We start from the raw sequence: 25620 nt of genomic DNA on the forward strand, positions 1-25620 counted from the left end.
ATTGGCATGACCGCCTCATTCTAATGGGGCTACTTTTGATGAAAGAGCAAGCAGACCCTGGCATTTCCTCTGGCTTTCTCTGCAACTATTAATATTTCTTATACTTTCTTGGAGATTCATTACTACCTGTGTCAGGAGAGGTATAGCTTTGAGAATTCAATTGTGTGAAGAATGTTAGCAAAATGGATTTGTATTCCTTCAGCTCAAGGATAGAAATGTCAAGAAATTTGGAAGATAAGAGGGAGTAGAGGCATGGACAATGAGGCACAAGGAAAAGCATAAGAATGTTTCTTTGCCATTTTAGCATTCATCTTTTTGTGAATTTTGCTTTCTGTATACAGCTCACCTTCCTCTGTTATCTGTCTCTACTGCATGATTCCTTCTCATTCCCACATTTGAAAGAGTTGTAGAAGGTAACAAGTATTTAATAACAAAAGACTGGGAATACAAGGACTGAGCAGCAGAGATGTTCAGTGGGAAATGTTATCAAATCATCTAGGCACCCCTTTTGAGCAGCACCTAGCCTTGCTCTAGGGTAGATAAAAGAAGAAAATGTGGAAGTAAAAAAGAAAATAAAATATTAATATTCATTCATTTTTTTCTCAGTAAATTATCTTGTCCACAATGTGTCAGGTATATTAGCACCTTACAGCTTAAAAATGACAACCATATATATACCTGGACTTGGTGGTGTCAAGCTTTGGGATGAAGATGGAAATCCTTCTTATGGGAGTCTAAAGGGGCCTAAGAATTATCTAGGAGGGACAGAGGTGAAGGAATGAAGAGTGTTTTCTTTCAAGTCCATTTTAATCCCTCTTTTTAACTTTGCTTTCCTATTTAACTTCATTTTTTTCTTAAAGATTTTAGTTTTACATAGAGATGTTTAAAAACAAAGCCTCTTTGTAGGTCATATGAGAATATATTAATCATTATCAGTCATTTTTTTCAATGATAGCACATTTAAGGATAAATTGTTAGCCATTAAGTTCATGAAATCCTTCGCTCTTAATACAGAATCTTTAACTTAGAATATTTTTGAAAAAAGTGTGAAACAGACTATCAATATGTTTTCATTTAGCTCTTGGTGAACTTTGCATTGCTGTTTTATTTGGTTGGTGCAATAGTATTTGCAGTTTTTGCCACTGCGTTTAATGGCAAAACTGCAATTACTTTTGCACCAACCCAATATAGGGGCACATGAATGCTGAAGATGAGGGGATCAGTAATGATTCTGAAAAGGTGGTCAGATCCCGACTCACAAATAAATATTCCCATTAGTAACTCAGTGGGGTTTCTTTTCAAGTGTTATCATATTAGCCTTTGGCTGCTGAACAGTCCTTCTTAGTTTCCAGAATGTGGCTGAGAGTAACAAGGGTGTAACAAATGAAGTCTTTACAAAGAATGAGCCTATCATCTTTGAGGAAATTCTCAATGGGTTGGCCAAGGAAAGAGAATGGCTGATGAGTCTGTGGTGGTGAGTCCCTATACCTTGATTCTATTCCTTCAACTGCCATGAGTTAGCTGTTTAAACATGATGCTAGTCATGGAAATATGCTGAGCATATTTAGATCTGAAAAATATAGGGTGGTCTTTTTAGGTCCCTTTTGGACTTAAGGTAAATCAAGTGTCTGTGAGAAGATAGGTTGCAAAACAAGTACGTAGTGTTACTGAAATGGATCCAATTTTAACTTACTGATGTCTTATCTGAGCTCCTTTCTCAGGGAACTGATCATCAGGCCTTCTGGCAAATATCAGACAGCTGAGGCTTTCTATTGATAGGTCACTGCCCCTGGGAAATGAGATGCACCTACTGCCTGTTGTCCAACTCCCTTCTCTTACCCTTCCTCAGTTCCCTGCTATATAAACCCCTAACTTTAGTCTGTGGGAGAGGGATGGATTTGAGGTTTGTCTTCTGTCTCTCTGGCTGATGTCACATGAATAAAACCTTCTTCTCTGCTAATATCTGTTGTCTCAGTGATTGTGTGCAGCAAGCAAAGGGATCTAGACTGAACCCCTGGCATTTGGTAACATCACAACTATATATCTATATATATTACAAATATATATATATAGATATACCGAGAGCTGGAACCAGAATTTGGGATGAAGGTGGAAATTCTTTTTAGAGGCTGTTGAAAGGACAAGATGTTGGTGAGGGGAGCTTGTAGGAAACTGCGTGGCACAAACAAGAGGATTAAGGATCTTTCTATCAACCATAAAACTTCTTAAAAGTTCCCCGCTATCTGACTTTCTTTATATGTTCTACACCACATAGAGATTTAGGACAAAAAACCATGTATCATTATTCCAAGGAAAATACGATGCCAGTCACCTTACAATGAAACTTAGCAAACAGCCCATTCTTATAGTTTCCCTCTGCTCAGACACACAAACACATACACCTGTGCTTTGTTTACTCTTATTTTCTGCTGTTCATTTTTCTCCATGGTCCATTCCAAGATAAAGGTCCTTTGAAGGTGGAAAAAAATATCTGGTTCATCTTTGTCTTCTTAAAGCTGCATTTCCTAAAGTGGGTCCAATGGGAAACATTACAGTAATAAATTAGATGCTATTATGCACCCCCCCCCCCCAAAAAAAAGAGGGCGAGGGAGGGCTTTGTGTCAAACCTGTTTGTGAAACAAGAAGGGGACATAGAATACAGGGTTTTCTGCACAGAACGCTTTCCCACCCACCTTTTTTTTCTGGAGGGGAGCATTTTTCCTCATGACATCTGTCTTAGGATCAGTGTTTGTTGGGACTCACTTTGTGACACAGGCCTAAAGTAGGAAACTTTGTAGTAAGCAGAAAATAATAAATATAGCAGATGACTCTAAGCCATATGTTTTTCTCTTCAAATGATCCTAATTGGTGTTATGCTTTATTTCACTGGTGTTTTACAACCTGGTATACTGGGGAGAGCCACAGGGTCATTTATTGAACATTCAGAACAATGTGCAGAAGTGCTTGTTGAGTAGGTTAACTTCTGCCACAAATGACAGGTGTGTCTAATGGTTTGGGAGAAGGGGAAGGAGAAGCAGCAATGGAATGCACTTGAATAAGAAGGAACAAGAGCAAACATTGGTAAGAGAGAAAGGGGAAAATACCGGGCATAAGGTTACTTTCAGCCAGGTGAATCAGTCCTGGAGAGGTCACCTAGGCTGTCTGTTTAGACCAGGCAGAAGAAACTAGAAATCCAGAAATCCAAAAACTGGGATATTGAAGGGAAAAAGGGATAGGTTCCCAGGAAAATAGTTTGTGGAAGCTAGGTGTTGTTTTAACCTTGTGCACAGAAAATGCCCAGTAAATAGCCTTTCAAAATGTACACCAATGGATAATAGAAGTCGATATTGAATCAAAGAGTTTTTGAGTTAGGTGGTTTCAAACATTCTTTCTGCTGAGGATCAGATATAATGTCAGACTATAGTTGGGCTGGGCACTGCAGAAAGAGGAAAATCAAGTTAACGAAACTGAGCAGGAAAAGACAGGGGCAAAGAACAAGGCAGCTATCAACTCCAGGCTGAGGTGCCAAATAAATACATCTCTCTCAAGTCTCTCATTTCTCCTGTTGAAATGCACGCTAACAGCTGCTAGTTTAGTATCCACTTTGGGTTCCCTGTTTAGTCACTGAAAACAAATACTGTCATCATTTCAGCAGAGAATATCTGTAGATAGCACATATTTTATATATATTTACATAGCAAGTTTACAGCTAACAAAAGATTGCTCTGATGAATATACAAGGAGAGAGATTAAAATGTACAAATATGCTTAGAGCTTAAGAGAAAACATTTACCTCATTTTCTTCCTGTCATGAGGGTAAGACAGCATGAAAAATAGTGATTCTTTCTCCATTTATTCTGAAGCTTTCTCCATTGTTATGATGATACTGCCATTCACATTTTAAACAGATTTTTAAAAGGTCTATATTTCTAATTCACGTTATGTTATATTCATCTAGCATGCTCACAACAAGATAAAGCTAATAAAATCAGGGAAGATCGTCGAGGTTTAAGGTATAGTAAGGTGGTTAAGAGAGTTAGAGTGCCTGGGTTTGTATCCTGGCTCTGATGCTTGACACTGTGTGACCTTGGGTAAGTCACTTTACTTTCTGTGCCCCAGTTATTTAATTTGCAAAAGGGGGGAAATAGTGTCTCATTTATAGGGTTATTTAGAGATTAAATTAGTTAATATATGTGAGGCACTAGAACTGTACCAGGCACAAAGTAAATGCAACAGAGTGCTAATGTTGGCTATTGCTACTGTTATTAATATTATTATTAAAGATCATAGTTACAGGGCCCAGTGGCTGAGGGTGGATTTGTGGTTTTCTCTTGTGTTCTAATATCAAACTGCTCTCAAGCACTTTGCTTCAGTTTCTGAAGTTGCCAAATAATATTAGAATACAAGGTTTCTTCATCCCTGTACTTAAATTTTATCTCAGTTGCAACAGCATTTCATTTCTGTATTTTCTATGTTTGTAGTGCTTTCTGTCAGTCAAAATATTTACTAAACACTCTCTGTCTGGCATAGTTTTTGGCCCAATAGAAGCAAGGCAAAAGCCAACACCAAAGTCAAATTGACGTGGAGCCACAGTGAAGAGGATGTGAAAGGGCCCTGCACTTGTGGAATTGACACTCTAGTTCAGGCAGGTGGAGAATAAGTAAGGAAAGAAGCGAATACAACAATTTCAGAATACCTGTGAAGAAAATGAGGCATTATATGAGAGTGACTAAATGAGGCAGAGAAATTTAACTTTTATTGGCTGCCCAGGCCATGGAAGACCTTGCTGAGAAGATTCTGGGTTGGAGGAGAAGATTCAGAAGAGATGAATTTCTTTTTATTAATGAGTTCATTTAGGATGATGGCTTTCTGCCCAACAGGGAAGTTATCTAGACTCATCCTGTCCCATAGAAATACAATGTGAGCCGCTTATATAATTTTGAGGTTTCTTGTAACCATATTTGAAAAGTTAGTAGAGCTGGGCATGGTGGCATCTGCCTGTAGTCCCAAATACTTACTGGGGAGGGTAAAGTGGGAGGATCTTTCCAGTCCAGGCATTCTGGGCTATAGTGCACTATGCTGATTGGGGTCCACACTAAGTTTGGCATCAATATGGTGACCTCCCTGGGAACAGAAAACCACCAGGTTGCCTAAAGAGGGATGAACTGGCCCAGGTCAGAAACAGAGTAGGTCAAAACTCCTATACTGAACAGCAGTGGGGTTGCACCTGTGTATAGCCACTGCATTCCAGCCTCAGCAACGTAGTGAGACCTTGTCTCTTATAAATAAATAAATACATACATACATACATACATAAAATTGTAAAAGGTAAGAAGAGTTAGTTTTAATAATATATTTTAACATAATATATCAAAAATATTATTTCAACATGTAATATGAAAAATCATTGAGCTATTTTATATTCTTTTTTTTACTAAGTCTTCAAAATCCATAATGTCTTTTATGCTTATTCAGCACATCTCAATTGGACTTATCACATTTCAAATGCTCAGCAGCCACAGGGGGTTGGCGCCACCATGTTTGGATAGCACCACTGCCTTGATAGCACCGCTGTGTTGGATAGCACTGCTGTGTTGGATAGCTACACTGTGTTGCATAGCACTGTTGCGTTTGATAGTGTTGGCCTAGACCACAGGTTGAAAACTGCGGCCCGTGGGCCAAATCTGACTAGCTCCCCCCCCCGGCCTTTTTTTTTTTTTTTGATGGAGTCTTGTTCTGTTGCCCAGGCTGGAGTGCAGTGGTGCAATGTTGGCTCACTGCAACCTCCGCCTCCCGGGTTCAAGCGATTCTCCTGCCTTAGCCTCCCTGGGACTACAGGGGCCTGCCACCACGCCTAGCTAATTTTTTGTATTTTTAGTAGAGATGCAGTTTTTCACCATGTTGGCCAGGCTGGTCTTGAACTCCTGACCTCAGGTGATCTGCCCACCTCGGCCTCCCAAAGTGTTGGGATTACAGGTATGAGCCACTGCGCCTAGCCCACCTCTTGTTTCATATGAACTACCAGCTAAGCATTTTAAAAAAAATTTTTAACATGGTTAAATTTTAAATGGTCATATAAGTACCAAAAGTAGTCTTGATTTCATCTTAAAATTTAAAATATTTAGTCCCTGGCCCTTTAAGAAAAAGTTTTCAGACTCTCTATTGAGATTATCACAACAATCCCCACAGAGACTGTGAGGTCCCAGAAACAGGACCCATCTTACTCCATGTTATATCCTGAGTATTCAGCACAAGGCCTGGCAATAGCTGAAGCTCAACGCATTTTTAAAAACTGAATCAATGTATATAACAATGTAAACTAGTGCTCACAGTTATGGAATTACTTTTAGAGCAACAGATGTTTACTCCTCGTGATCATTCTGTCACAATTTCATACAAAAATAAAGGCAGTTTCTAATTTTGAGCACTTTCCTTATCATTTCCCCTGCCTCAAATTTCACACATTGATTCTACATTGCCTAATTAAGCACCATTCCTCAATGCTCCCTCTATTGTTTCATTTGTCCTATTACAAGAGGGCAACAGATTTCAGTTTCATAACTCCCAGTTATTTAAACACACATTTGTCTTAAACAATGATTGCATCATTTGTTGTTTAATGTTCCTTTCTCCTTCCTTCTTGAGGGCAAGAAATGGATCTATTTTGGTCGCAGTAGTAATCCCAGCACCTAGCTCAGGGACTGGAACACGGAGGCTGTGCTGTATTGAAAAGAATGTTTGAAAACATGCTAAAGTCTATGAAATGGGCTCTTGGGATGGTGTGTTGGAAGAATGTTCTAGACAGAGGAAACAATGCAAGCAAAGGCATTGAGGAGCAGTGATACAGGAAAATCAAGATTTGTTTTGAGAACTGCAAATAGTTGGTATGGCTGGAATGTTGAGGGCATGGCAGGGGAGAGTGTAGCAAGTGAGGCCCTGGATTGCAATAGGTCCAGCACATATCTTCAAAGAACATGTGGGACAACAACACTTTCAGATTTTATTCTGAAGGCTAAGAGCTTAAGTACTTAGAGGAGCCAGGCAGGTAAGAAAAGGCACAGCTGAGCACAAGATGATAGAACGCAATTGCCTGTCCGCCTCAGTGCAGGGCTCAGTCATAGGAGGAGAGGACTCTGTTGAAAGGGGAGGATTTGCAGCCAGTTGTTGCAACTTAGCTTCCAACAGATGAGAAAATAAATTCTTCTTCAACACATGGAGCTTGTGTAAAATTAGCCCTACATTTGACTACAAAGAAAATTTCTTTAAATAATTTTTAAATAAATGGAAATTTTATAGGCCCATTCTACAATGAAAAGCCAATAAAATGATAAATAATAGAAAGACAAATATAAACTAAATTAACAAACTATCATTTTATTCATGAAATTGGCAAACATTGAAATTATGGTAATGTTAAATATTGTCAAGGGTAGGAGGAAGAAATTATATCTCACTGTGTTGGTGAAAATGTGAATTATTACAAACTGTCTGGAAAGTAATCTGGTACTAATTATTAAAGTTAAACATATACATAGTTCTTGACCTAGCAGTCTTATTCAGGAGAATCTAGCTCTTACAAATAAAAATCCAAATAATTAAGTATATATGCAGAAGAATATTTAGTGCACCATTGCTGTGAAAAAAAGAACAGGAAAATGGTGAATGGGGAATAGTTGAATAAATTCTGGCACATCTATAAAATTGGATATCATACAGCTATTTTATAAAGAATGAACAATATCTTTATCTTTATTTTTTGACTTGGAGAGATATGGTATTGTATTGTAAGAAAAGCAAGACACTGATAAGATGTAAAATTATCTCATTCTTGAATATCAAACAACTTTATGACCCTTCTCTCTTTATAAATATCTGTAGATGTTTTTATATGACTATAAAAACCTAACGAAAACAGTGGAATAATAAGCAATAGACTTAATAGACCCTTAAATCTGGACTGCAGTGGTATTCGTCGGAATGGAAAAGAAGATGGAGAAAAGGGAGAGAAGTAAAATTTTAGACTTTAAAAAGAGGGTCAATGAGAAAAAGTAGAATGTATGATGGTGTCATTCCTGGGTGGTGAGGTTTTAGTTGCCTGTTTTTTATGGTCCAAGGGCTAATAATGATTGTCATATTTTTAAACAGTTATCTTTTAAATGGTTATATAGGTACCTAGTGTAATAGCCTTGATTTTTTTTCCTCTTGGTCCTCAAAGCCTACAGTTGTTACCATGTAGAGCTTTTCAAAAAGGTTTGCTGCCTTCTGATCTCTTTAAACTTTTGAGGATTCCTACTTGTACTTTGAAAACAATATGAGGTAAATAGATAACACAACTTTTCTCTATTATTTAGTGACTTTGTTTGAGGTCACCTCAATTTCTTTTTAATATTTTTGTTCTTTTCTTCTAAATGCATCTTGTTTTCTTAAAATGTCCTTCTAGAGGATCTGCTGTAGTATCCTCCAACCAGCCACAGTGTCCTCTACAAAAACAAAAACTGCAAGATTTTATTGAAAGAGATTAAAGAATACCTAAATATGTAGAGGAAAACCATGCTGATGGATTAGAGGATCCTATAATGTAAAGATGTCTTTTCTCAGCACATTCATCCACATTTTCAAGGCAATGTCAGCAAAAACCCAAGCAGGTTTTAAAAATTGCTGTTTTTTTGTGTAAAAATTTACAAGCTGATTCTAAAATCTGCATGGATTTGCAAAAGGTCAAGAAAATCCAAGGGAATCTCAAGGAAGAACAAAGCTGCAGGGTTTACACAACCATATATCAAGACATGTATTATACAACAATAATCATTAAAACAGTGTGGTATTGGTCCAAAGACACACAAGTTAATCAACAGAACAGAATAGGAGAGCCCAGAAGTAAACCCACACAGATGTAGACACTCAATTTATGACAGAAGGGCTGCTGCAGAGTGATGGGGAAAGATGACCTTTTTAAAGAATGATATCAGGTCAATTGGATAGTCATATGGGAGAAAAAAATGAATCTTGATACTAGATAAATTGTTGTGCAAATGTAAAAGTTTAAAAAGTTAAGTTCCTTCTCTACTAAAAATACAAAAAAATTAGCCGGGCATGGTGGCCAGCACCTGTAGTCCCAGCTACTCGGGAGGCTGGGGCAGGAGAATCGCGTGAACCCAGGAGGCGGAGCTTGCAGTGAGCCGAGATAGCGCCACTGCTGTCCGGCCTGGGCAAAAGAGCAAGACTCCGTCTCAAAAAAAAAAAAAGAAAACAAGTTAAGTTCCTATAAGAAAATAGATATATGATCTTGAGATTGGTAAAATTTTTTTAAACAGGTCAAAAAACACTAACCATCAGGGGAAGATTGATGATTGAACTGTATTTACATTAGGATCTTCCATTTTTTATGTTAGGTACATGATGATGAATTAGGGATAATACATGCTGGATTCAAATGGCAGAACAGGCAAAAAAGAGGTCTGGTATGAATGACCTTTAGTGTCCCTCTTATAAACCAGAGATCACTACTGGATTCAATGATAAATTAGAAGGAGACAATCTCATACTGGTACCAAAACAGAGATATAGACCAATGGAACAGAGCAGAGCCCTCAGAAATAATGCTGCATATCTACAACCATCTGATCTTTGACAAACCTGACAAAAACAAGAAATGGGGAAATGATTCCCTTTTTAATAAATGGTGCTGGGAAAACTGGCTAGCCATATGTAGAAAGCGGAAACTGGATCCCTTCCTTACACTTTATACAAAAATTAATTCAAGATGGATTAAAGACTTAAATGTTAGACCTAAAACCATAAAAACCCTAGAAGAAAACCTAGGCAATACCGTTCAGGACATAGGCATGGGCAAGGACTTCATGTCTAAAACACCAAAAGCAATGGCAACAAAAGCCAAAATTGACAAATGGGATCTAATTAAACTAAAGAGCTTCTGCACAGCAAAAGAGACTACCATCAGATGAATAGGCAACTACAGAATGGGAGAAAATTTTTGCAACCTACTCATCTGACAAAGGGCTAATATCCAGAATCTACAATGAACTCCAACAAATTTACAAGAAAAAAAAAAACCCATCAACAAGTGGGCGAAGGATATGAACAGATACTTCTCAAAAGAAGACATTTATGCAGCCAAAAGACACATGAAAAAATGTTCATCATTGGCCATCAGAGAAATGCAAATCAAAACCACAATGAGATACCATCTCACACCAGTTAGAATGGCTATCATTAAAAAGTCAGGAAACAACAGGTGCTGGAGAGGATGTGGAGAAAGAGGAACACTTTTACACTGTTGATGGGACTGTAAACTAGTTCAACCACTGTGGAAGTCAGTGTGGCGATTCCTCAGGTATCTAGAACTAGAAATACCATTTGACCCAGCCATCCCATTACTGGGTATATACCCAAAGGATTATAAATCATGCTGCTGTAAAGACACATCACACATTTGTTTATTGTGGCACTATTCACAATAGCAAAGACTTGGAACCAACCCAAATGTCCAACAATGATAGACTGGATTAAGAAAATGTGGCACATATACACCATGGAATACTATGCAGCCATAAAAAATGATGAGTTCATGTACTTTGTAGGGACATGGATGAAGCTGGAAACCATCATTCTCAGCAAACTATCACAAGGACAAAAAACCAAACACTGCATGTTCTCACTCATAGGTGGGAATTGAACAATGAGAACTCATGGACACAGGAAGGGGAACATCACACACCAGGGCCTGTTGTGGGGTAGGGGGAGGGGGGAGGGATAGCATTTGGAGATATACCTAAAGTTAAATGATGAGTTACTGGGTGCAGCACACCAACATGGCACATGTATACATATGTAACTAACCTGCACATTGTGCACATGTACCCTAAAACTTATAATAAAAAAAAGAACATTATCACCCTAACTAACTTGAAAAAGTCTCAAAGTGCTTCCATGTGACTCTAAGTTTTTCCTTTTGATAGAAACTACCAGTTTCATTCAATTGATGGCATATTTTAAAATATTTGCTTTTTATTTTCTGGCTATTTGGCATAAGGTAAAAGCACAACCATGATTAAACTTGGAATTACCTAATAATGCAACCTTACTCATGGTTGGATGTCCAGTATCAATGTTTTGAAAATAATCAGTTGATTTTCTGTTGGATAGATATTGTTTATCTGATAAAACTACCTAGCTATTTTGAAGGAATGACTTTTATGTAATGTTATTTCCTCCCACAGTCTGCAAAAAACAAAATATGTTTTCTAAGTGGTAAACGATTTTAGGAAATATTGTCTTTAGGTATTTTTGTCATTCTGGTGAATGAAGAAATTAATTTTTCTTTTGGAGTTTCAGCTAATTCTTTGAGCTATTACAAATCAAGAGCCTTCTGGCTTTGAATATGCTTTGAAAAGAGGTCCATTGCAAATTCTATTTCTTCCACAAAGCCTTCCATGGTCTCTTTCCACTCCTTTTGGGCGTAATCTCTTCCTCCTCTAATTCATTGCATTTAACCTGCATCTTCCTTATGGCAACTGCATTTGCCACCATGTGCTATAATCTTTATTGTACTTGTATTACCCCTCTGCTAGACTGTAACTGCCATGAGGGCAGGTCCATGGGCATATGGTTCAATTTTATGAACCCTAGCATACACATAAGCATATACCAATAGCTTTGAACACTTCACTCAGAGGCCAGTGAACACATGAGACTCCTTTTGCCTGTAATGGTTTGTTTTGGTGATAAACAAAGGTGGAGAGCAACATTCCATAAATCTTTATGTTCTTTTTCTCCCCTATCAGTGTCTGCCCATCATTATTTGTTTTTTTAAATTTTTTTCCAACTTTTATTTTAAGCTCCAGGGTACTTGTGCAAGATTTTCAGGTTTGTTACATAAGTAAATGTGTGCCATGGTGGTTTGCTGAACAAATCAACCCATCACCTGGGTATTAAGCCCAGTATCCATTAGCTATTCTTCCTGATGCTCTCTCTTTTCCCATCCCTTACATGCCCCAGTGTGTAGCATTATTAAACTCAGTCATAGGAGGATAAGATTTGTATTTTTCTACTGAAGCCCAAAGAAATGAAGTATTCATTCTGTCACTTAGCTTAAGCAGGAAAACAACTTGTCAGAAATCTAAAAAGATTATCTTGGCACATGTTAAATTCGGAGAGTTTAAAAAATAAATTTGGGACTGATTAGCTACAGAACTGTAGCCTTTACTAATGTGTGCTCCATGAAACACTAGCTCCATAAGTTGTCGATAGGTTTGGTTGAAAATGGGAAAGGGGTCTTAAGACTAGAAATTTGAGAAATGCTGGATTAAATAAAATCAGTTTTTTTAAATGCAAGACTTCTCAGAACTTTTATGCATTTTGAGCCTTCTGAAAAAGAGTAGTCAGCATTTCTAGATTTATTTTTTAAATTACAAAAGTAGATTTCTCAGTGAAATTCTTGAATGATTAATGTTCTGTGGGATACATACTGGAAAGATTATATCCCTTGCACAATTAAGCATGTAAGAAAACATATTTTGAGTGAATGAATGATTGAACTCCTAGTGAGTTAGGGACAATGACAGCGCTATTCTCCCTCCAGACAGCCAAAGGAAATGAGCAACAGATGCCAAAATCCTTATTTCCAGTTCCATTCATATTCTCTTTTTCCATGCTTTTCTTTGATCCAGGGCTGATTGATCCTATATCTCTAGGGCAGAAAATCTGATTGCCTTTTCACAGGAACCACAGCTCTTGAAATCTTACCTAAGCTTCCTAATAGAGCTTTAATAGCAATCAGTACCTGCCTGAATTTCTGGTGGCCTTGCAGCTAATCATATTTCAGGGAAAGATGCTACTATGCTGAATACCTGATGGATGCTCTTCTTAGGAGAAGAAAATGGCATTTAATGGTCTCAGGATTAAGGTTACAGAGATAGCACCAGGCTATCTGCAGCCTCAAGGCTTTTAAAGCATCCCCTGGGCATGAGCCTATGTGAATATTTCCTTTTCTTCTCAGGGTGATGGTGCATTTGTTCCTAGCATGGAGCTGCACTTTAGGAGTTATGAAGGCAAGGCAGAAGGGAGATGCAGCGGGGAGAAAAGGAGAGAGAACTGCCTGTCCCTTCACAGCAAAGAACAAAGGGTTCCTTTAGTGAATCTTGTTGATTGCAATCCCCTGGCTGACTTTGGTGTGCTTCAGTTATAATTAACTTCCATATATTTTAAGGGATTAGTGACATGTCAGCATTTTTGAAATGTAGTTCTAATCATTGCATGTAATAACAATATTTGTCTTCAATACGGGGATATTTTAGGGTGACAGATAAAGATAAGTCGAGCGCTCACACAATTTCATGAAACTTCCATTTGTTTTTTCTTTTAAGAAAGCATAGGGCAGAATATATGTATTCTTTTGCTCAGCAGAAACGGCAAAGAGAAATGTTTAATGGAAAGCAAGTATGCCCGGAAGAAATTCTTGCGTAAGAGTTTTTAGATCAATGCTCAAACTAATCTCACGCTCCCAGGAACTGACCTCCCTCTCTCTGTACATGATACCCTCTCCCATAGGGCAGAAGCAGGTTTATTAGCCTCCTTTTATTTTGCAGTGATTCACTGTGGTAGAAAGAGAAAAGCTCTTAGATGAAGTATCCAAAGTTTGGTGCTCACCCTTCCTAAATGTACACTTTTAGACAAGCCACTTTATCTCTCTGATTCCTGCTTCCCTTATCTGCAGAATAGGGGAGGAATGGTTAAAACACGTACATGTATTGTGCACTCTTGCTATCTGCCAGGCCCTATGCTATGCAATCTGGATACTTTATCTTGTTTAATCCTCACAAAATAAATGCAGTGAGAGAGATATTTCTATTTTAAAACAAGAAACCTGGGATCTTTAGAGATTAGGTGACTAATCTGAGGTCACATAGCTGGTGGGGTAGCAGAGCTTTGATGTGTGTCTAGGTGTGACTGATTCCACGGTCCGGGCGCCACTACATTACCCTAACACTTTGGTTGTGAGGAATAAAAGAGATGTCTGAAAGCCTGTTGTAATTTGTAAATGCCCATATAAATGTGAGGCATTATCACTGAGTAGCACTCATAGTGGTTACTGAGACCTAGGTCTTGCAGGAGGTATACTGAGAATGAAAACATGGTGTATTTTTCTGGCTGGGCCATCATCCAAACTGAAAGGGCATGTGTTTGGTGACAGGGATAGAAAGTTGAATACACGGAGAAAAAGGAGGGGCTCATCTTGGCCTCAAGGCTGCATCTACCTCTCAACACCATTTCCTGTCACCCAAGCAAGTGCTCATGAGGCTGCATTAGCCTGTTTTGTCAGGTTCTTCCAAGTGAAACTCTTTCTTGCCCCAGATCCTTGCATTTGATATTCTCTCTGCCTAGAAAATTCTTCCTACAGCTGTTTTCTTCCCATTCTTTGGGTCTCAATTCAAATGTCAATATGTCAGGAAAACCCAGGCCTCCCAATTATTTTGCTTTTTTTTGTTGTTTATTTACTTGTTAATTGTTTGGCTTTTCTGAATGAAGACTCTAGTTCACTGTGCTGTATTGTTGACTCCCACAGTGCTAAGCTCTTACTAGGTGCCCAGTAAATTGGTGTTAAATGAAGAAATGAATGTCAGTGCTTTAGAGGAGACCAGAGAAACCTAGGCAGGACCCTGAGCTGGATGCTAACCTATACTCTAGTCTCACTATGATTCTTAAGGGTCATTTCTAGTTTAAGAACAAGATAATAAAATTCTCATTTCTTCATTTCTGAATAGGTTTTTCTTTTTGTTTTTATATTCACCTGCCACCCTGCTGTCACCTTTGGAGAAGGTGTAAGTTTTGGGAAAAAGGAGGGTCTTTAGAGTTACACAGGACTTGGGTTAAATCCTAATTCTGTCATTTACAGTGTGACCTTGGGTGTGTCATTCAAGCTCTCTAAGTCTAAGCTGCTTCACGTATAAAATATTTCATAGGATTATCCTGAGCTTAATTAAGATATTTACAAAGAATTTAAAACTGGCCGACTATATTTCCTCCCTCTTTCCCAAGGACTCTAACTTTCTTGGAAATACATTTTGGTTTTGAAGGCTGCCGTGTGTTGGTCGACTAACATTTGATTTGTTGATGCTGGAGGGAAAAAGGTGGAGAAAGAAAGGAAGAAAGCTGTTTTAAATGACATTGTGATTTCCTTGGAGGCAAAGATTTTTGTCTGATCTCATATCACAATCACTTATACTTGCTAGGCTGTTAATAGGCACAAAAAATAAAACTCAGATGGAAATGTTAATAGTGGTATTTTTAAAATGCAGCATAAAAGTTCAGGTCTTTTACATAGTGAACCACTCAGACCACTTTTCTGAAATATGAATACAACAAACATTTCTTGAAATGGTTAAAAACAAAAAGGGTAAGAAGTACAAACATGGCACTGTTGCCCCTGGTTTCTGGGGACAGTCTCTAGACCTCAGAAGGTTGCTGGATAGTGTCTGAAAATTTTGGAATTAGAAACATGAGCTAGCCTTAATGTTTTCTGACATGTATAAATCTCTGCATCTTCTCACCACAGTTTTTTTTTTTTATTGTAAGGAGTACTAAATTAGGAAGACTAGGTCAAAGAGGAATGTTCTTTTTGTTGAAGTAGAAATATAATTCTTGTAAAATCTAAAGTTTCTGAGCCTCTGAATCTTTTCCCCTTAGCTGATATAAGCAGGTAGAAGGATTACATATAATATACATATGACAAATATATATATATGTAGTCATATATATCAAAAGAAATATATATGTGTCTATAAATAATAAAGCAAATATAATTAACAGATAAAGGTTATCAAACAATTGACACCTTTGTCTAAGGTAACAGTAAAGGGCAGTGTTAAGGACAAATTGAGGTGGCCTCAATTTACCAGAAAGAAATCAGGATGAGTTTTCATTTGCCCTAGTGACATATTACTTCTTAATGAGCAAATAATGTCAACAATATTTTATTTTATCCATATAACCAACTGGAAAAGAAATAAGTATTAATGAAAAAAATGCATTCATTTAAAGAGATACCACTAACAAGGCTAAGTAAAGGTAAAACTTCTATTTCCAAAATTTTCTAAACAGAAATAGTATCTTTTGCCCCTGTGCTGAACTATCCATTTTTCTAAGATGGGCTACTTTGACCCTGCCAGGATTACTCAATAATTCCTCCATTCATTCACAGGTAGTATCAGTCGATGAGTTCATGATCTTAATTATTGTCAACTTTTGTATTGGCTAAAAGGTGGACTAACTACCCACTTTTAATACTCAGGTCCTTGCAATTGTCATAAGAAATTCAGCATTGCATTCTGGTAACCTACTCACCTTCTAGTTGTGGGGGTTTAGTGCTACTAGTGCATAGATTATTTGTTTTAAGAGAATTTCAATGAGATTGGAAATTTAGTTTCAGAGCCAGACCTTCAAGGTTAAAACATCAAAACAAATCTCCAAAAAAGAAAGACAACCACAGAAACTATTTGAATAATTTTGACTTGCTTTGAAAACTAAAATTAAGGCTTTTAAATTCATCAGCCCATCATCATAACCCTTGCATTGCTGAGGTGCTTTGGAAGTGGATCAGTAGTTCTGCCTTTCCCTGGCTCACTGTCATGGCTAATGAAGCTATGTCTGTCTCTCACACAAACAGCTAATGTAATGGAAAGATAATTACAAACAAGTAAATTACAGGAATTGAACAGAAAACTGATGTTGAGACAGTTTTTCTCCTGTACAGAGTTTTTGTATTTGTTTGGAGTCATCTAACACTGCAAACAAATTCAAAATAATCAAGTCCAATGTCAGAGTATTTGACATTGAAGATAAATTCACTCTTTGAGTAGTCACTTGGAAACCAATTATTAGACGAGACAAGGAAGATGATTTTCCAAACACAATGGCAATATTTAAAGTACAGAAGTTCCTAATGGTGCAATGTTTGTTTGTTTTTTTAAAACTAAGAACCTGTGCCTAATTTTTAAGTTTGATGAAAATGTAGCATTTAATAAGGGCAGATCTTAGACATTTTCAGAGCATAGGAAATTCCCTGTAGATTATAGTTCTAAGAATAGCCTAGAAACAGCAGTAGAGCAAATAAAGAAGTGACCCTCAATCATTCATGGGTATATCAGGGGACATGTAGCTATATATCAATAAATTACTGATGGCTTTATAAGTTGTCAGATGTTAGGCAAATCAGAACCATACATTGCTATTATGGTGGGCATTTCTTGCTTTTGTTAAAAAAAAAAAAAAAAAGGCACCCAAAACAACTTTTACTAGGAAAAGATGCTCTGCATGTAAAAATATATACAGTGTTTTCTGCTCTCTTAACTAATTTTTAGTTGTTCACCAGGCACGTTACCTACTTCTCAGTTATGGTTCCCATGATCCAGTTAACGTTGCCTCCCATCTTTCTCTTTGTGTAAATTTAACAATATTTCCAATGTTCTTACCAGTTCTTTTTTTGAGTGAATCTAAGGCATGCTCAATGTCTGAACTTGATCTCTTTGGTCTGTCTTCTTCTTTGTCACGCTGGAAGGAATAAACTTCTGCCTGGGTGCAGTGTTAAATATGACAGATTTTGAAGAAAAATATTGAAGCCATGTCAGAATTATCTCCATTTTTCTAAATTTAAATTTACTTTGAGTGTAGATTTAGTCAAGGTAAGTCTAGGTTTTGCTGAGTTATTTAGATAGTCTGGAATGTAAATCTTTGAAAAGTTACAAGGACTTGAATAGCAAACACTAATGTAATATACTCGAATGATGTTAACCAACAAAAGACTACCATTATTAAAAGCTTGAGTTCTCTCTCCTAGTCACACTTGACCTTTATTCAGGAGTATATTCAAGAAGTATGGGAAAATATCACAGACGTGTGCTTTCTCAGCTGAGAACACGTCTTGGAAATTCTCAAGAGAAACAATCTATTTAAGATTCCACAAAGAACTAGATATCATAGATTTTTTTCTTTCTAAGCTTACTAACAACAACAACAAAAATCCTGATCTTCTCGGAATTTTTGTGATAAAGATTTTGAGGCCATAACTGACCCCATTGACCCAAATGTTTCAGAAGAGAAAGCTGAACTAGTTTTTCCCAAGTATCAGATCAGTTTGACTTCATAAAGCCTCTTATCAAGAATATTAGGCCACATTTATAAATGCTTACTGTGTATTCGATACTATATTAATAAATGTATGCACATTTTGGTCATTTAATCTTCCCAAAATCCTACAAGATAGATGTTGCCATTAGGCCATTTTGCTGGTAAGAAAACTGTTGTTTAGAGAGAAACAGTAGTCACTCAGGGCTGTTCAATTCCAAAGCTTATATGCTATACTATAGGGCTTTCTAGAATTTTGAGAAATGCATTTAGAAATTCAGAGAAATGCCGTTCTAAAGTCTTGAATTCTTCTTCTTCTTCTTTCTTCTTTCTTCTTCTTCTTTTTTTTTTTTTAATGGAGTTTCACTCTTGTTGCCCAGGCTGGAGTGCAATGGCACGATCTCGGCTCATTGCAACCTCTGCCTCCTGGGTTCAAGCGATTCTCCCACCTCAGCCTCCCGAGTAGCTGGGATTACAGGCATGCACCACCACACCCAGCTCATTTATTTTGTATTTTTAGTAGAGATAAGGTTTCACCATGTTGGTCAGGCTGGTCTCAAACCCCTGACTTCAGGTGAGCCGCCCACCTCGGCCTCCCAAAATACTGAGATTACAGGCGTGAGCCACCGCACCCAGCTGAAATCTTCTTAATAATGCCCCCAGAAGTAAGTCACACATTCCTGCACGTGCTTGATGCCAATGCTAAGCTTCTGTAGGCTGCTGATACCTCAAGGACTCTCATTGTTGGGGAGTGGGCTGCTCTTCAAGGAGATGGTCAAATGCTGGCAGAAATCCCTTCATCCCCTTCATTTCTGGCTGGTAAGATATTTCCTTTCCACTTTCACTCCTCATACTTACCTTCACATACTCTATTATTTCTAAACTTGATTATTTAAGGATTCCCCAAATTTATCTTGCGGTTGTATGCTCCCAAGCCTTTGATTATAGCACCTTACGCCTCAGCCCATCTCTGAGGAACACATTCCTACGCATGCTTTGTGATCTAGCTGAAAATCTCTTTTCCTGCCATGCTTTTTTTTTTTTTTTTCAGCTTCTCAGGCACAGTAAACTTCTCTATCTACTACTGAACCTTCATAATGCTTTACACACCCCCTTCTCAGTACTTGTCAAAGTTTAGTATGATTATTTGCTTATCATCTGTTTTCTTAGCTAGATCATGAGTTCTCTGAAAACAAGAATCATGTTCTGTAATCAGTTCACCATGCTAGGCACACAGCAGGCAGTTAATAAGTTTTTGCCAAATGAATAAAAAGGTGTAAAAAAGATGTAAAAAAATACTTTATAGAGACTGTGAAATTGTGGTTGTTTCATTTTTCAGCTTCTAAAAGCCAGTTGGCTTATTTGACCTTATGCTATTCCTCACATTTACTAAACACTCAACATATTTTGGGCATGTGCCTGTCATAAAGCAGCTTCATCAAAGTTTTTAAAATTCTAAAACTCTTTAGAAAGACTTGTTAACCTTTGGCTGAGTGCAGTGGCTGACGCCTGTAATCCCGGCACTTTGGGAGGCCCAGGTGGGCAGATAACCTGAGGTCAGGAGTTCAAGACCAGCCTGGCCAACATGGCTAAACCCCGTCTCTAGTAAAAGTACAAAAATTAGCCGGGTGTGGTGGTGGGTGCCTGTAATCTCAGCTACTCAGGAGGCTGAGGCAAGAGAATAGCTTGAACCCTGGAGGCGGAGGTTGCAATGAGCTGAGGTTGTGCCATTGCACTCCAGCCTGGGTGACAACAGCGAGACTCTGTCTTAAAAAAAAAAAAAAAAGACTTGTCAACCGTCTAGGTATTTCTGGCAGTCTTGCTTGTGTGGAATGTTCCTGCTGTAGCTAATGTCATAGGAACCTCTGCAATCCTGGGCAGCATTGGCAGCCACGTGAAGGAAGGGAGTGGAGTTCTCTGCAGATGTATTAAAATTAAAAGTAATTTGGTCCAGACTCTGTGGAAAACAGTTTGGTGGTACTTAGCATGACCATGGGACACAGAGTTCCACTCTTAGGTATACATCCAAAAGTATCAAAAGCAGGTATTCAAATAAATACATACACAAGCATGTTCATAACAGCACTATTCAAAGTAGCCAAAAGGTGGAAAGAACCCAAATGTCAATCAGTGGATGAATGGATAAACAAATTGTGATATATCTATGCAATGGAATATTTATTAGCCATAACAAGGAATTGAGTGCTGGCATATGCCACAACATGGATGAACCTCAGTATGCTGTGTGGAATTATACTGTATGATTCCATTTATAAGACACATCCACAATAGGTAACTTCATAAAAACAGGAAGCAGATTGGTGGTTGCCAGACAGTAAGGATAGCAGGAAATGAGGAGCACTGATTAATGTGTGTGTGGTTTCCTTTAGGGGTGATGAAATGTTTTGGAAGTAGATAGAGGGAGTGATTACGCAGCATCATGAATGGACTAAATGTCCCTGAATTGTTCACTTTGAAATGGTTAGTTTTATGTTTTGTGAATTTCACCTCAATTAAAAGAAATAAAGTAGAGTGAAGGTTGAAGGAATAAAAAGTGGAAGAGGAGGTCAGAGTGATACTATGGGAAAAGGATTCTATCAGCTGGTCCTGGCTTTGAAGATGTAGGGAGGTTAGAACCAAGCAATGAGGGCAGCCTTGAGAAGGGGGAAAAGGCAAGCAACAAAACCTTCCTTGAAGTCTTCAGAAAACAACCTGGTCCTGCAATCACCTTGATTCTGGCCTAGTGAGAGCATGTATTACTGAACTGCAAGGTAATACATTTGTATTTTTCTAAGCTAAAAAAGGCAACAAAATACCATGCATTGGCCTCATTGCTGAAAAGAACTTCAGAGGTCAGCCCAATTCTGATGAAATAGGGCTGTGGAAGATTATATTACTTTTCAAGGTCACATAGCTAGTTGTCCTATATACTCAGAAACAGTGTTTCCTCCTAGAAATAAAAAGATAGGAGGAGAATAAACAATGAGTGAGGTTATTGTCCTTATTTTATGAGAGTGGGAGCAGATTCAGTGAGATTAAATAACATGACTAATATGTAACATCTAGTACTGTGGGTTTTATTTTTTAAAGTTTTTCTTTTAAATCAAAGTAATGCATGTACATGAACAATAATAAAACAATCACATCATAAGCATTATAAGGGCTTATGATGGAAATCATCAGTTTCCAATACTCCCACATCCAGTCCTGCTTCATTGCACTTACCATTTCCTCTTTTAACTGTCCGTTGTAATTTAAATTTTACTACATAATGCTATTATGTGTTAATACTTAACAAATACTTATATAGTACTTAGTAAGTCGTTTCCAAAGACAGTTTATTGAATCTTCATAACAACCCTGTAAGATAGGTACTAGTATTCACCCTACTGTATGGTTGGGGAAACTGAAGCATGGAGTGGTGAGACTTACCCAACATAGCACAACTAGAAGGTGCTAGAGCTGGGGTTTGAACCCAGGCGTTCTAACTTCAGATTCCAAGCTCTTGACTACTACACCATGCTGTTTACAAACATCAGCTTTGTTTTACCAGAGAGTAACTGAGTGTATTAGTCCATTGTCACATTGCTATAAAGAACTGCTTGAGACTGGGTAATTTATAAAGAAAAGAGGTTTAATTGACTCACAGTTCTGCATGGCTGAGGAGTCCTCAGGAAACTCACAATCATGGCAGAAGGGGAAGCAGGCACACCTTGCATGGTGGCAGGTGAGAGACAGAGAAAGAAACAGAGAGAGAGAGAGAGTAGGAGGAACTGTCAAACACTTATAACACCATCAGATCTCATGAGAACTCACTAACATGAGAACAGCATGGGGGAAACCACCCCCATGATCCAGTCACCTCCCACCATGTCCCTCTCTTGACACTGTGGGGATTACAGTTCAAGATGAGATGTGGGTGTGGACACAGAGCCAAATGATATCATTCCACCCCTGGCCCCTCCCAAATCTCATGTCTCTTTCACATTTCAAAACACCATCATGCCTTCCCAATAGTCCCCCAAAGTCTTAACTCATTTCAGCATTAACCCAAAAGTTCAAGTCCAAAGTCTCATCTGAAACAAGGCAAGTTTCTTCTACCTAGGAGCCTGCAAAATCAAAAGCAAGTTAGTTACTTCCAAGATACAGTAAGGGTACAGGTATTGTATAAATGCTCCCATTCCAAATAGAAGAAATTGGTCAAAACAAAGGGGCTGTAGGCCCCATGCAAGTCTGAAACCCAGCAGGGCCATCATTAAATCCTAAAGCTCCAAAATGATCTCCTTTGATTCCATGTATCACATCCAGGGCATGCTGATGCAAGGAGTGGGCTCCCACAGCCTTGGGCAGCTCCTTCACTGTCTGGCATTGAGTGCCTGAAGCTTTTCCAGGTGCAGGGTGCAAGCTGTCAGTGGATCTACCATTCTGGGGTGTGGAGGACAGTGGCCCTCTTCTCACAGTTCCACTAAGCAGTGCCCCAGTGAGGACTCTCTGTGGGGGCTCACACCACACATTTCCCTTTCACACTGCCCTAGCAGAGGTTCTCCATGAGGGTTCCAACCCTGCAGCAGACTTCTGCATGGACGTCCAGGTGTTTCCATACATCCTCTGAAATCTAGGCAGAGGTTTCCAAACCTCAGTTCTTGAATTCTGTGTACTGGAAGGCCCAGCACCACATGGAAGTTGCCAAGGCTTGGAGCTTGCACCTCTAAAGCTGTACCTCAGCCCCCTTTAGCCACAGCTGGAGCTGGAGCAGCTTGGACTCAGGGTGCTATGTCCTAAGGCTGCACAGAGCAGTGTGTCCCTGGTTCTGGCCCATGAAATCATTTTTCCCTCCTACTCTTCCAGGCTTGTGATGGGATCAGCTGCTGTGAAGTTCTCTGAAATGCTCTAGGGGCATTTTCCCCATTGTCTTGGCTATTAACATTTGGCTCCTCTTTACTTACGCAACTTTCTCCAGCCAGCTTGAATTCCCCCCCAGAAAATGGGTTTTTCTTTTCTACCACATGATCTGGCTGCAAAATTTCCAAACTTTTATGTTCTGCTTCCCTTTTAAACATAAATTTCTCATCTCCATATGAGAACACCTCAGCCTGAAGTTAATTGGCCATATCACTATCAGCATTTTGGTCAAAACCATTCAACAAATCTCTAGGAAGTTCCAAACTTTCCCATATCTTCCTGTCTTCTTCTGAGCTCTCCAAACTGTTCCAGCCTCTGCCTGTTACCCAGTTCTAAAGCCACTTGCACATTTTCTAGTATTTTTATATTTATAGCAGAGCCCCAAACTCCTGGTACCAATTTCCTGTATTAGTCTGTTCTCATATTGCTATAAAGAACTACCCAATACTGGGTAATTTATAAAGAAAAGAGGTTTCATTGACTCACAGTTCGACATGGCTGGGGAGGTCTTACATGGCTGGGAAACTTCCAATCATGGCGGAAGGGGAAGCAGTCACGTCTTACATGGTGACAGGCAAGAGAGGAAGTGTGTGAAGGAGGAACTGTCAAACACTTGTAAAACCATCAGATCTCATGAGAACTCACCCACTAACACGAGAATAGCATGGGGGAAACCACCCACATGATTCAATCACCTCCCACCGGGTCCCTCTCTTGACATGTGGGTATTACAGTGTGAGATGAGATTTGGGTGGGGACACAGAGCCAAACCATATCACTGAGACTCGATGTGGCCCAGTAGCATGCCCAAGTTTATGGCAAGGCTGGAATTTGAGCCTAGTTGGGCTCCAAGGCCTTGATATTTTCTGATAAATCTTTCTGCCTTAGAAGGCAGCTGTCCATTGGAACCATGTCTGTCTTAGCCCTGCCTGGGATTAGAGAGAGAGAAAGAGAGATGTGAGTAATAGAGCTTTCTAGCACATCAATTTTTAATCTTTTTTTCATGTTAGGAAGACAGGCTTTGTAAGTATAACCTTTGTAACATTTTCTTGGCATCATGAAAAATTAAAATTCTTTCTATTCTCACCTTTAAAAAAATAGATTCTTTTTTGGCAGGCAGGAATCTGTTTAGCTGCCATTTTACTAATGTGCTGTGGTTTTCCTAGAAGGCTGCTGCACAAAATGTTTTAGGCATTCTCTGTAGCTCAGATTAGAAGACCTAAATCCTAGATCTACATTCTCCTTATTCACCATAATAACTGCCTCTTTCTGAAAATATTGACTGGAGCAGATTTCCCATACTGTCAGCTTTTCTTGCTCTAGATTAGAGGTTTTCAAAGACTAACTGTGGAATCCTAGCACCTTTTGGTGATCCTGCAAAATTGTCCATAGGGTTGGAGGAGAATGGAGAGGAAGGGTAGGTAGGCACTGGGATGAATACGTGAGCAGGGGAGTCACCATACCACCGCCCCCCTCACCCACCGCTTAAGCCAGAGAAGACAACTTTGACTCTATGGATATTTCTACAATTTTTTTTTTAGATAAAATGTACCATTGAGAAACTGTCCCTCCCGCAGAGTTGGTATAGAATAATATACTCACTATATAGTGGATACAGCTGGAGGAATAGGGGTTAAAAAGAGAATAAAATAAAAACACCACTTAGAATAATGAGAAAACAAGGCATATACATCTATGGTGTCTAAATGGGATTCCTTGGACAGGGAAAGATTCTGGAAACTGACCACCCATCAAGCTAGTAATGGGAAAACTTCACTTTAGCAGATGCATTCTGTGGTAAGGGAGGCAAGATTGGGCTGGTAAGCATTTAAAAGAGAGAGATAGTTAGAAAAGAAAATGATCAAGTGGATTAAATAGAATAAAACCAAAGTCTTCCTTTTGGGGAAGTAGCTCCTTAATAATTGAATTCACTGCAGATTCAGACATTGCAGGTGAAGTTAGAGAACACGCAGAGGAAATCCAAATTAAGTTCTGGCTAGGGTAATGAAAAAAATAGAAGAACTAGACTGCCATCCTGAGGCCGAATGTGGTATCTAAATACCCTCAAGCTTTTCTATTTCTCTAAACAGTAATTTTATAAAATTGTTCAAAACTAATATGGATACTCGGTAAAAGCAATGCAAATGATACAAGAAAGTTTACATGATAAGTTAAGCCTCTCTTTTAGCCCCCAAATTTCCCTTCCCCAGAGACAATTATTATTTCTAGCTTATTGTACATCTTTTTTTATTTTTATTTTTTCCAAAACACCAGAGATTGATATGTACATCTTTAAAAAGAAGTTCTATGCACTTAACAATAATTTATGTGTGTATGCATTCCTTTGAAACCACTGATGATATCTGCTGCTGTATATCTTGATTTATTTTCAATTTAACAATGGATCTTGGAGATGGTTTCTTTTTTATTTCTTGATTGTATAGTCTTTATTAGACGAATACACCAGAACTCATTTGGCCATTCCTGTACTAGTGTACATTTACTAGGTTTTCAGTATTTTGCTTCTACAAACAATACTGCAATAAATATTTTCGTCCATAGATCATTGTGCATGTG

The 25620-nt window shown here is 38.4% G+C and overlaps 1 protein-coding gene across 3 annotated transcripts in view; it reads left to right on the top strand.

The window, feature by feature from the left end:
- The window catches only part of SLC30A8 (solute carrier family 30 member 8), a 226930-nt gene that overhangs the window by 62778 nt on the left and 138532 nt on the right, over positions 1-25620 (top strand). The gene's annotated exons all lie outside the window — the stretch shown is intronic.

Source organism: Pan paniscus, chromosome 7 (assembly GCF_029289425.2).
Source record: "Pan paniscus chromosome 7, NHGRI_mPanPan1-v2.0_pri, whole genome shotgun sequence".
Lineage (NCBI taxonomy): Eukaryota > Metazoa > Chordata > Mammalia > Primates > Hominidae > Pan > Pan paniscus.